This window comes from Chenopodium album, chromosome 13, assembly GCF_948465745.1.
Source record: "Chenopodium album chromosome 13, dcCheAlbu1.1, whole genome shotgun sequence".
Taxonomy (NCBI): domain Eukaryota; kingdom Viridiplantae; phylum Streptophyta; class Magnoliopsida; order Caryophyllales; family Amaranthaceae; genus Chenopodium; species Chenopodium album.
Window position 1 is genome coordinate 15325928 of NC_137846.1, and position 12098 is coordinate 15338025.

Below are 12098 nucleotides of genomic sequence, written 5' to 3' on the forward strand. Positions count from 1 at the left end.
ATAGAGCCCCAAGCGTTGCTCTTCTACTTGTCCACGAGATTTGAATGAACCGTATACCAATACTAGATTGGTCAAGTGAAGGTGAAAACCACGATCGCCACCTTTATCGAACAACCGACCACCGCACTAACCTCTACCACCACCACGAGACACCACCGGCGCCGAGGAGGAGGAGAGAGCCGTGAGAGAGAGAGACATAGTTTGAGAGGCTTGGTTTCGTGTTTGCTAATTAGGTTTTGAACTTGACAGTAAAATTTTTCTGTAGAATTACCTAGGCACCTAGTCTTCTTATAATCATATTATAATTAGACTAGGTTAGGAAGCCAAAACCCTCCAAACTCCTCCATATGGCGGGCCACCTAGGGGATGAGGCACATCATGGGCCTCGTCCTCTAATGCTCGATGTAGGCCCTTTGTGACCTCCTAGGATCCGTCCAATTGGGCTTTGGCCTATGTTACTAGCCCGAAGATCGTTAATACCTCTAGCTATGATATAATGACGATCCAAATGAATGAACTTAGTTATCTCCATAATTTGATCCATTTATATATCTATTAATTGCACTTGACGAAGACATAAATCCTTCAATCTCTCACTTGTCCGAGACAAGTGTGCAATATTCAAATTCCGTAAGTCAATATGTGTCGATTTGATAATATGATTGCATCCCATGTCGAGATCATATTAATCTACAAATCGTTTCTTGTAATATGAGTTAGAATTACAAAACCAAATGATATTGAGTAATACATTTGAACGCAACCACGTATTTTTTGAATTCTTCCTCTTCAAGCGGCCATGACACATTCCCTAATTGAATATGTAGATTTAATCCAATCTTGTGGAAAACAAGGCTCCCACTAAACTTTTGAAGTAACCAGGCAACACCCTTTATACGGGAAGACGTTTGAATGTACCATAGTTAAATCAATCATTGAATGGAATCAATGTTCCATTCATGTCAAAGGAATTCACTAATATATTCGGAAGCTCTATACTTGAACTTTAAACTAGGTCAATAGTTCGATCATGCATGATTCATGCATATCCATGTGATTGACCGAGCATCACTATGCCCCTATAGCCCATGAAACTGCGCTATCCCATCAATCTTACATGCTAGTCCATTTATTGAAATCATTTATGTCCACTTTAATGATTTCGAACTAGGAACTTAAATAATATATGAATTTTGTTCACATGTGGGATTTCATTCACCAAGTCATTAACCTGCTGAGCTCATTAATCCATAATTGAGCCCATCAATCCATAATTATTTTGGACATTTTATTTAATTTCAAAAACTATAATTAAATAAGAGAATTAATAATTTCTGTTTAAACATAATTTTGCAAATTGATGTATTACTTATGTTATATGATTTCTCAAGACATGCACAACTTAAAGGAAAAATTGAAAGGAATAATCCCAACTTTGCTCGATTCGCCCAAAATAAACCCAACTTTTGATAATTTTTTAATAATCTGAACTTTAATATGAATTTCCTTAAAATGGTCCCAACCGGTTATAAAACTTGTTATAACAAGTCACCCGACACGTGTCATGACGTGATTAGTAAAAAATATATATAAAAAAATTAAATTAAAAAAATCAACTAAAAAATAATAATTAAAAAAACAATTAAAAAATAATTAATTAAGAAAAAAAAATTATTTTTAAAAAAACATCCACTAGCCCAGCACGGTAGTCAGCAGCAACGCCGCCCCTAGCTAGCGGATACCGCCGACGCGTTTCCCCCGTCACCGCTGACAAAGATCACCTCACCAACCCTATCCCCTTCCCATGAACAACCCCTCCCCAAATTCCCCTATCCCGATCCGCCACTGTCCTTGCATTTCCTCCACCGCGATCCACCATCCTCCTAAATTCCCCTACCCCGATGCGCCACGATCCTCCCCACATTCCCCCACCCCGACGCGCCACCATCCTCCCCAAATCCAGCTAAAATGTACGAAGTAAAAATTAACAAAAGTGATAAACCCAAAAAATCAAATGGGAAGTCGGGAAGAGAAGATGGGTAGGGACGGATTCGCCGGCGGGGGGGGGGGGGGGGGAATGAATCGGCAGGACGAAAAGCAGCCAGCCAGTGGGCCAGCTAGGCACCGGCGGCAATCGGGGGTAAGGTCCAGGCTGGCTGGCAGCCTGGCGCCTGGAGGTGGCAGTGCTTGGGTTGGTGGTTTCAATTTTTTTTTTTTGTCTTTTTTGTAAGAATATTTTTAAAGTTAATTAATTACATAATTAAACCAATAATATAAATATAAATTAATTCGTAGCCAATCGCATGATGACACTTGTATAATAATTTTTTTAAAAAAAAAATTACCTGTTCAACGGGTTATCGGTCACCTGGGACCATTGAAAGCAAAATCATATTAAAGTTGGGATTATTAAAAAATAATCGAAAGTTGGGATTATTTTGGGCGAATCGAGCAAAGTTGGGATCATTCCTGTAAATTTTTCCTAATTTAAATTACATAACTTGCTTCAATCCAAGAATTTTAGTATGACTCTCATACCTTAGTCTGTGGAAAGGGTTTAATAAGTAAATAAGCGATATTCTCACTCATAATAAAACTTTGCAGACCATGACATCCCGCTAGTCACTGATCTCATAAACGAGGTGGTATCTCATATGTATTTGTCTGGATTTGTGATGTGATCTTGTCTCCTTTGTTTTGGCAAAGGCACCCTTTTAGTCACAGGACAATTAAATCCAAACTTCCTCCTTAATTAATTTTACAGCAACTATATACTCATATTCTGACATTGAGTATCCGATAGTGTTATGCTTTGAACTCTTCAAGCTGACTGTCCTTCTCTATTCAGACATAAAATGTATCCAGATCAACATCTAAAGTCTGACATTAAGTATGCGACAGTGTTATGCTTTGAACTCTTCAAGCTGATTGTCCTTCTCTATTAGACACAAAATGTATCCAGAGCAACATCTAAAGCCATCTTGTCTGTTTGGAAAACTTGCATCCGTATAACCTTTTGACAACTAATTTACTTTTGCCACCATAAACTAGAAACATTCCTTTAGTCCTTCTCAAGTACTCAAGGATTTGCTCTTAGTAGCTTTCAGTATGCTTATTCTGAATTTGCTTGAAACCTGCTACACATGCTCAAGTTATATGTAACATCTTACTTTAATTTGTACATAACATGGTGTATATAATGGATCTTTTGTGAAAGCATAAGGTCCATTATCCATACGACTCAACTCTATTGGCTTTTGAAGGCGTTGAGTTTTACTGAGCGTAATACCATGAGACATGGGAAGATATCCTTTCTTTGAGTCTTGCATCTTGAACCTATCAAGAACCTTATCAACATAGGTCTCTTAATTAAGTCCAATCATTCTTCAAGATTCATTTCGTGGATCTTGATTCCCAATATATACTCAACATCTCCTAAGTCTTTCATATAGAAACAACTTCTTAACCATTGATTGGCTTATTTAAGCACTGGTGTGTTGTTCCTTATGATTTGTATGTCATCTACATACAAGACTAAGAAGGTCAGATTGCTCCCACTAAACTTCTTGTATCTACAAGATTCCTTTTCGTTCTTTAAGGAAATCAAACTATTTGATTGCCTCGTCAAAACGAATGTTCCAACTCCCTGATGCTTTACTTCAATCCATAAATGGATTTCTAAAGTTTGCAAAACTTTCTATAATTTTGGATCTACAAAACCCTTAGGTTATATCATATACACATCCTCCATCATGAACATTTCAAGAAGACGGTTTTGATGTCCAACTACTAAATTTCGTAATAGAAAAATTTCAGCAATCACTAGAAGAATCCAAATAGGCTTACACGGCTAATAGGTTTGACCCTATTTGTAAGACTATCAAGGACTAACACATATTTTCAGATCTAGAGTCCATACTGTATTTTATGACCTTAAGCCATTTCCTAAGTTGGCACTTACCAAAGCTTGCTTGTAGGCTGTAGGTTCCAACCATCTCAATAAGAAAATTTTAGAATCCACTTTTTATTAGAATTTCAACAAACTGTTTGTTTTGATCCTGTGCAACCTACAGTAGGCATGAGAAACAATAGAATTATTCTCTTCAAGTCTTTGAAGCCTTTCATTCAAGTGGGACAATAGAAGCCTCGTTAATTGAATTAGCTTGCTTCGACAGGTGATTTATCAAATTAGCTGACTTCATGCGCCTTCGTCTCTAATGTGGTGTTATTCACATCCATTTGTTGCTCGCCTCAAATCTCTTTGATATCTAATTTTACTCCCACTTGGCTTTGTAGGAAGAGATTTCTTTCTATAAAGACACTATCGTGAGCAACAAACACTTTGTTATCTACGCGATTGTAGGAATAATACCTCTTAGTTTCCATGGGATAATCCATGAAGAACCATTTATCTAATTTAAATTAGGGTCTAGTTTGTCATCTTCGTTAACATTTTATATATATTTCATAACCCTTAATCCTGTTTAGAAAAGACAACTTTGGAACATTTTCAATCCACAAATCTTATGACGTCTTGTCAACTGCTTTTGTTGAGTTTTGTTTAGTATGTTCGCAATTGTTGTTCTAATGTATATCCTCAAAACGATATTTGTAAATCATTAAATCTATTCTTGGATCGAACCATGGAAAGCAAAGTTTAATTCCTACATTCTAACACATTTTAATTGTTGTGTTCTTAGTGCGTGAATAATTCCACAATTCCCTTTAGATGATCATTAATTTTGAATTAAATATTTATCACACCAATCAGATTGTAGTGTCAATTATTCATCTCAAATTGATTTTACATTTCATTATGGAATTCTTGAATATTTCAATGATTACAACCTTTACTTCATTAAGTAATTATGGACATATTTACTTAAATCGTTAGTAAAAGCAATGAAATAGTTAAATCTTTGTTACCTTTTGAACTTATTGGTACTTACAGCTCCTCCAAATAGGCTTACACAGCTCATTCATAGTCTTTGCAGCATCAGACATATTAAAGTTCATGATAAATTGTTAAAAGTTTCTAGAAGTGAGTGGAGAATGATGTCTGTTGCCATCTCATCACTGTATGGGTGCCCCAGTTTCTCCATATTTTGAATAAGGTCGTTCTTTTGAAAACATGATCATGAACTGTGGTACCCCTCTCCATCTTACAATCTAAAATCTCTCGAAGGAGCTCGTACCTTTCAACTCGTGCCTGTTTCTTAAACAAGGCTTTGAGTTTTTGTATTATGCTATATGCTTCTTGATCCTCAAAACGCTTTTAAAAACCAGGCTCCATGGTAGCAATCATCAAGCAAGTGATAGGCACAACCCTTTCAAGAGTTTCCTTGTGCTTATGGATCTTTTCCATAGTACCATTTTCTAGCAAAGGTTCTGGCAATGGGGTGTCCATGACATCCTCTCTACCTTCAGATTTCAGAAACAAGTCTTAGCATTCTTTCCAGTTGGAAAAGTTATCCTCTGTCAACCCATCCTTCTCAAGGAATGGTTGAAGATTGTAAATATTGTTGTTAATATGATTACGGCTACCCATTTATGTCAAAATAAGGCAAAGTTTAACAATTATGCTTAATTAAAATTTAAAGTACCATAAATGAACTTTAAAGCACTTCATTGAATATTAAATGATCCCAATTGAATTGAAGGGATTCCAAGACCGTTTACTTGTGCAATAATTGACCGGACTTTGGCCCTACCATCAACCATTATTTTTTCAAGGTGAGTAAACTCTTTACTGATTACAATTCTTGGTTGAATAATTAACCATCACATGTTTAATTAATACCCATTGCTTTAAGGTTTTAAACTCTTTAGGTAACCTTGTTGAGCATAACCAGTTAAAATTGTAAAACTTGATTTACCCCAAGGCCCCTAAGAGATAAAATGACACCCAGCTTTGGCATGATTTATCATCAATCATCAAAGGTTTGTTGGGATTTCAATTGGAAAAGCAATCTCAATATAATTGGGAGCTAGATTTATTGCGTTGTGATTATTTAGTGAACTTTAGCGCATCATCAATCAACATAAATAAAATCTAACATGCATAATCTAATAATGCATAAAATAAAGCATGACATAGTAGGCCCATTAATCCTAAGAAAATAGAAATGAAATGCACCCACTTGAACCTTCATGGATCTTCATCCACCTTGCTCCTTTAGTCCTTCACTTCATAGGCTTCTTTGGACTAAAATATTTAAATAACTAATCTATTTACTTTAAATAAAAGTTACAAAATACTTAACGGTACGCAGATCGTATTTAGATTACAAAAATACTTCACGATGCACAGATCGTATTTAGAATCTATGGGCCATACTAGTCTATATATAGCAACATAATATCATATATTAGACAAAAGTTCCATATAATAAAACACTTAACATGCTTGTCTAAACTACAACATCAAATGTCAATAATTAAGGCAACGCATTTCCTAAAATATCTCATATTTTAAATTATAATTAGATAATATCATATATTATTCTTGACCAATTATAAAATATCATATATTTTAATTTAGGCATGAGATAGAATCAAATTATATTTTAATCTTGGAAGATAAATCATATTTATTCTCCATGATTATCCTAACTAGTTTAGGAGATTCTATCCTAATTATTAGCTAATCAAATAATTTTAGAATCAATTATATCATAATCTAATTATGGGACAATCACATTATTTAAATCAATTATTATTCTTTTGGAATATGCTCAGAATATCCTAATCAATCTTATCCAATATTAAACACTTTAATTATGGATAATCACCAAAATTAACAACTTAAATATGGATGATATCAAATTAATCAACTTTTGAAATATTTGATTTTATCCTAAATAAAAGATTTTATCTCAAAATAAAATTGAGTTTATCTTGAAATATTTTTAGAACAAAAAATATATATTTTTTAAAAACCGTGTGCCACCAATGTCGGCCACCGTGGTTGGCCAGCTGAAGCTAGCCACGGTGATTGGCTGCTTCACGCAACCACTACTGCAAGGGTAGTAGTAGGGGTGAGCAAACTGGGTACCTGATCAAAATTTTAGGACTCGGACCCGAAATTGGTTGGAACCGGGTCCTAAAATTCGGAACCGGAATTGGAATTGGTTCAACCGGGTCCTAAAATTTAGGACTTGAAATTGGAACCACCGAGTACCGGTTCCGGTTCCTGGTACCCACTTATGTAAATAAATATTAAAATATAATATAAATTATAATACTTATTTAAGTTTATTTTCGTTTTTAGCGTTTAACACTTGTATTTATATGTGCGTTAAGACATTTTATTTATGTTAGGTATTCAAAATAATTTTTTTATTTTACTAACTAGATATATTTAACATAATTTATTTTTAAAAAAACTTATTTAGTGTAGCATATGTTAGTTAACCGGGTACCCAACCGGTTCCTTAATTTATTACCCAGAATTGGAACCACCGGGTCCATTTCCGGCTCCGGACCCACCGGTTCCTAACCGATTCCGATTCCAATTCTGGGTACCCGGAATTTTTGCTCACCCCTAGGTAGTAGCATGCAGCAGCACCTGCTTGGCTACAGGCTACCTTGTGTGGCCAGCCAAGGCTAGCCACGGTGGCTGGCGGCATTTAGTAGCTACTGTCGCAACAGCACAGCGGTAGTCGTAGTAGCAGCCGTGCAACGCTTGCACGCTGCTGCCCAACCATCGGACCACTTGCTCTCCTTCCTTCCCTCTTGGGCTAACATCCGGTCCGCAGCTACCGTGGCTGCCGGCCACTTAAATGCTCCTTTTTTTAATTTAATCTAAATAACCTTTATTAAAATTAAATTAAATCAGTCCAAAATTAAAATTAAATTCCATTCCATTTTAAAATTAGGGTTCATCATAAAATTAACCCCAATTTAATTCTAACTTTTAAAATTAAATCGATGAACATTAACAAAATACTTTTATGCATAAATCAATCTAATTAAAATTATGAAACATGAATCAAATCGAATTAAATAAAAAACAAGCACAAAATCAAAAATTTAGGGCTAAGGTTTTAGAAAAATTTGGAAATTAGGGTTAGGGTGTTCGAAATTTTCGAATCATTAGTGAAAAATTGGTCCTCTTCATGGCTATTTTGAGCATAATTAAATCACATTTAATATAATAATTGAACCATAATTAAATTAATTTCTCTCTCTTAATTGATTATAAAATTATGAACATGGACTTCAAATAATCGTATTATTATAATCAAGAGTTTTCATTTAACAGGCTAACTGATACCACTGTAGGACTTTATAGGTATTATAAGCGGAAATTCATGAATCATATTCACAAGCACCTAAACCAAGATCGCATGCATAACACACAAGACAGATAATTATACTTTTAAAGCGTGATCTCCACGAAGCTATTCAATCAACAAATCAGGGAGAGAATAGATTCCCAAGCGTTTCTCCTCTACTTAGTCCACGAGATTCGAACGAGTCGTCCACCAATACTAAATTGGTCGGGTGAAGAGGAAAACCACGATCACCACCTTTATCGGACAACCTACCACCGCATGAACCACCACCCCTGACGCCAAGGAGAAGGAGGAGGAGGAGGAGAGAGAGAGAGAGAGAGAGAGAGTTTGAGATGCTTGGTTTCGTGTTTGCTAATTAGGGTTTCAACTTGACAGTAAAACTATTCTATAGAATTACCTAGGCACCTAGTCTACTTATAATCATATTATAATTAGACTAGGTTAGGAAGCCCAAACTCCTCCATATGGTGGGCCACCAAGGGGATGAGGCCCATCATGGGCCTCGTCCTCTAATGCTCGATCTAGTCCCTTTGTGTGACCTCGTAAGATCCGTCCAATTGGGCTTTGGCCTATTTTACTAGCCCAAAGATCATTAGTACCTCTAGCTATGATATAACGACGACCCAAATGGACGAACTTATTATCTCCATAATTTGATCCATTTATATATCTAGTAATTGCACTTGAAGAAGACATAACTCCTTCAGTAGTAGTTTTGCTTAAAAAAAAAAGAAGCGTAACACTTATTAAAACACGACACATTTGGTAAGTGTAATACTTATTAAAACACAAAGGGAGTATGGTACAGTAAAGCATATTTGGTAAGAGTATTTATTATTGGGTTGAAAATGTATTCTACTAAACCATTTTTATTACCTAGTATTTGGTTAGAAGCTTTAGGTACCAATTATCATTACCTAGGGGTAATGGTTTCCACCTAATTGTTACCACTCTTAAACATAAGTTAAAAATTACCCTTACCATCCTAAAATAGGAAGAGAGGAAGTTATGTTTAAGTAATTTCTTTCCATGGTAAAACCAAACACATGAAATGGTAATTAGGGTTAAATTATTTCTTTCACCTCTCTTATTTGCTTTCTTTCCACTCCATTTTAAATATTCATACTTGTAGACACCCATTTGTGTCTCCCCAAAATCAAACCCAGTGATGAATACCTTTCATGTCGAATGATAATCGAACGAGGTGAAAGTGTGAAAGGTCAAGTGTTGCGGTTGGTTTTTATTAAAATTCTTTCTTTTTGTTTTCGAAAAACAACTTTATTTTATGAAAACATCCAATCTAGTTTAGTTTGGTCCACGACAAGGGCCTAATAATAGTGTAGTTGGATGGGGCTTGCAAAGAGCTTTCCAACAATATATTATAATCCCAATTCCGATGAATAATGAGGAAGTTATGGCCAAAATACTAAACTGGGCCCGGTTTGATCTTTACATGCGGCCCAATGATCTAGGGGAGGGCCCAATGTTAATTATTATCCCTAAGGTTATTAGAATTAATTATAGTCTTCTAGAATTCTCTAAAAGGTTCTCTTTAATCCTAATAAGATTAGAATTAATAATTATATGTTGATAAGTTTTACTTGGAATAAAATATTATTTTATGAAAAATACGATTTCAATTTTCATACGGACTTTACAAATCAATTTTGATTCATAAGTGGACTCCGTGTTTGAAAGCACGTAGGAATCCAGGTTGTCGCCAAACGACAGGCCTGTCGCCAGGCGACAAGGTCGGTTTTGCAGCGATAGAGTGGAGTTTTATTCCTTATCAAATTCTACCTATTTTCGGACTGTTTTCTTATAAATAGGGTCCCAAACCTCCGTTTTTTATCATCAACAATCAACAATTATCAATTCTCATCCACAATCAATCTATTCTCTAAATTTTCTCTCTAGCTTTTCACAAACACAATTCCGCATACACGAGATCTAGAAACACCTAGCCGAATTCGAAGTTGCCTTCGCCCTAGACGTGAAAGGTTTAATATTTCTGAGGGTTTGGTCCCAAATATCTATTTCAATTATTTAATTTAATTGTTTTGATTTTATATTTTCCTTGAAGTTACTAACGCGTATATTTTGTTATTAGAAAGAGGTACGAGGCATCAAAGTATGTAATCTTATTGCTCTATTCTTGTAGAAAGCATGTTTATTATTTATTAATTCCTAGCATCATGTTAGGATGTTATTATTGCTTTCTAGTATCATGTTTAAGGTGACTTTTACTCTTTTCTAATATCATGTTAGTACCATGTTAGGGCTAAAGCTTCGATTTTTATTGTTTAGTGACATGCTATGGTTTGTTATTAATCTTGTTAGTATCATGCCTAGGATCTTGCTATTATTATGCTTTAACATGATTATTATAATGATGATTATTATGATCATTGTTATTATGTTGCTTGATGCTTATTATTGTTATTGCTTGATCACGCCTTTTATGCATGTTTAAAGGGAATTTGTACTTGTAATCACGCTTAATAAGATAATTAATAATCTTGTTTAGGGCTAATATGATTATAATTCAAGTGATCGCCAATAATAGTTTTATTTGTGCATTAATATTCAACCAACATAGATAAACAGGTTTAGGGTTAACCTATTGGTTGCATGTTAGTCAGAAAGCGCACATGAATACGAGTAGAATAAAGTAGAGGCCTATTATTAGGGCAGGTTCAATCTCTTTTAGGTTGGATTTGTACCTTCATCCCCGAACCCTATTTGGTTCAAGACCTTTTGGAGTTGACGATCTCCTGGATCGTTAAGGGGTGTAATCTTCACCTTGTGAACGGTTTACAAGTTCCTAAAACTTGTTGGCGACTCTTTTGCTCTAGCTTCCTTCCCTTTGGACGCCACCATGCTTAAGTGTATGATCACAGTGGGGTTCAAGTTTGGGGTTAATGGCTTGAAATATTCCCTACAATACCAAACATCCCCTTAGTATTTACTCCATGTTTTTTACATGAGCTTAACCAAACTGATTAAACAATATTAAGTATTAATAAACAAGCAATAAACCCTCTTTTGTGGCGGTTGCAAGGAGATGTTATATGTGAACATAGCTCCCGTTGGTCTATCGACCTTGTGAATGTTGCACCTAACAAATTCCATATTATCATGTTGACTATTCTCCAGCATTCACAGAATGCTGACATCTGTGATCCTACCTTAATTAGTATCCAGACCAAAGTGGCCAAATCCGTGTAAATTATAATGTCCTAGAGCAACCTTCTCTTAGCTCGCCGAAAACCTTCCAAACAAGTGATCATCTTTGCATGTAATGCTAACTGTGCCAAACCATGGCAAACACCTCCTAAAGGACCTTAAATCTGGTTAGTGAGTTATGCTAAATTAATCGAAATCTTTTATTGAGGATCATTGATGAGTGAATTGTGGTTGTATTTATTTAAATGCTTTATTTAGTTGTATTGATGAGTGAATTGTGGTTGTATTTATTTAAATGCTTTATTTAGTTGAGCATGCTAGGTTTATAATTTTGTCATATTATATGTATTTAGCTTTGCTGAAACTATGATTTTATGAGTGTTTTCTATTGGTCATGACCTTGGCTTTTAATGACCTTGTGATGATTTAATTATTAAACATGTATTATCGAGTAGTAGTATTGCACATGTTTACGCTCACTAGTATATAATTGACTTTATGTAACACCTAATTGGTAACACTTCTTGAAATGCAAAATATTAGATTTATAAGCAACACTTTGGTAACACTTTATTAGAATGTAACACTCAATGTAACACTTTTAACATAAGTAAC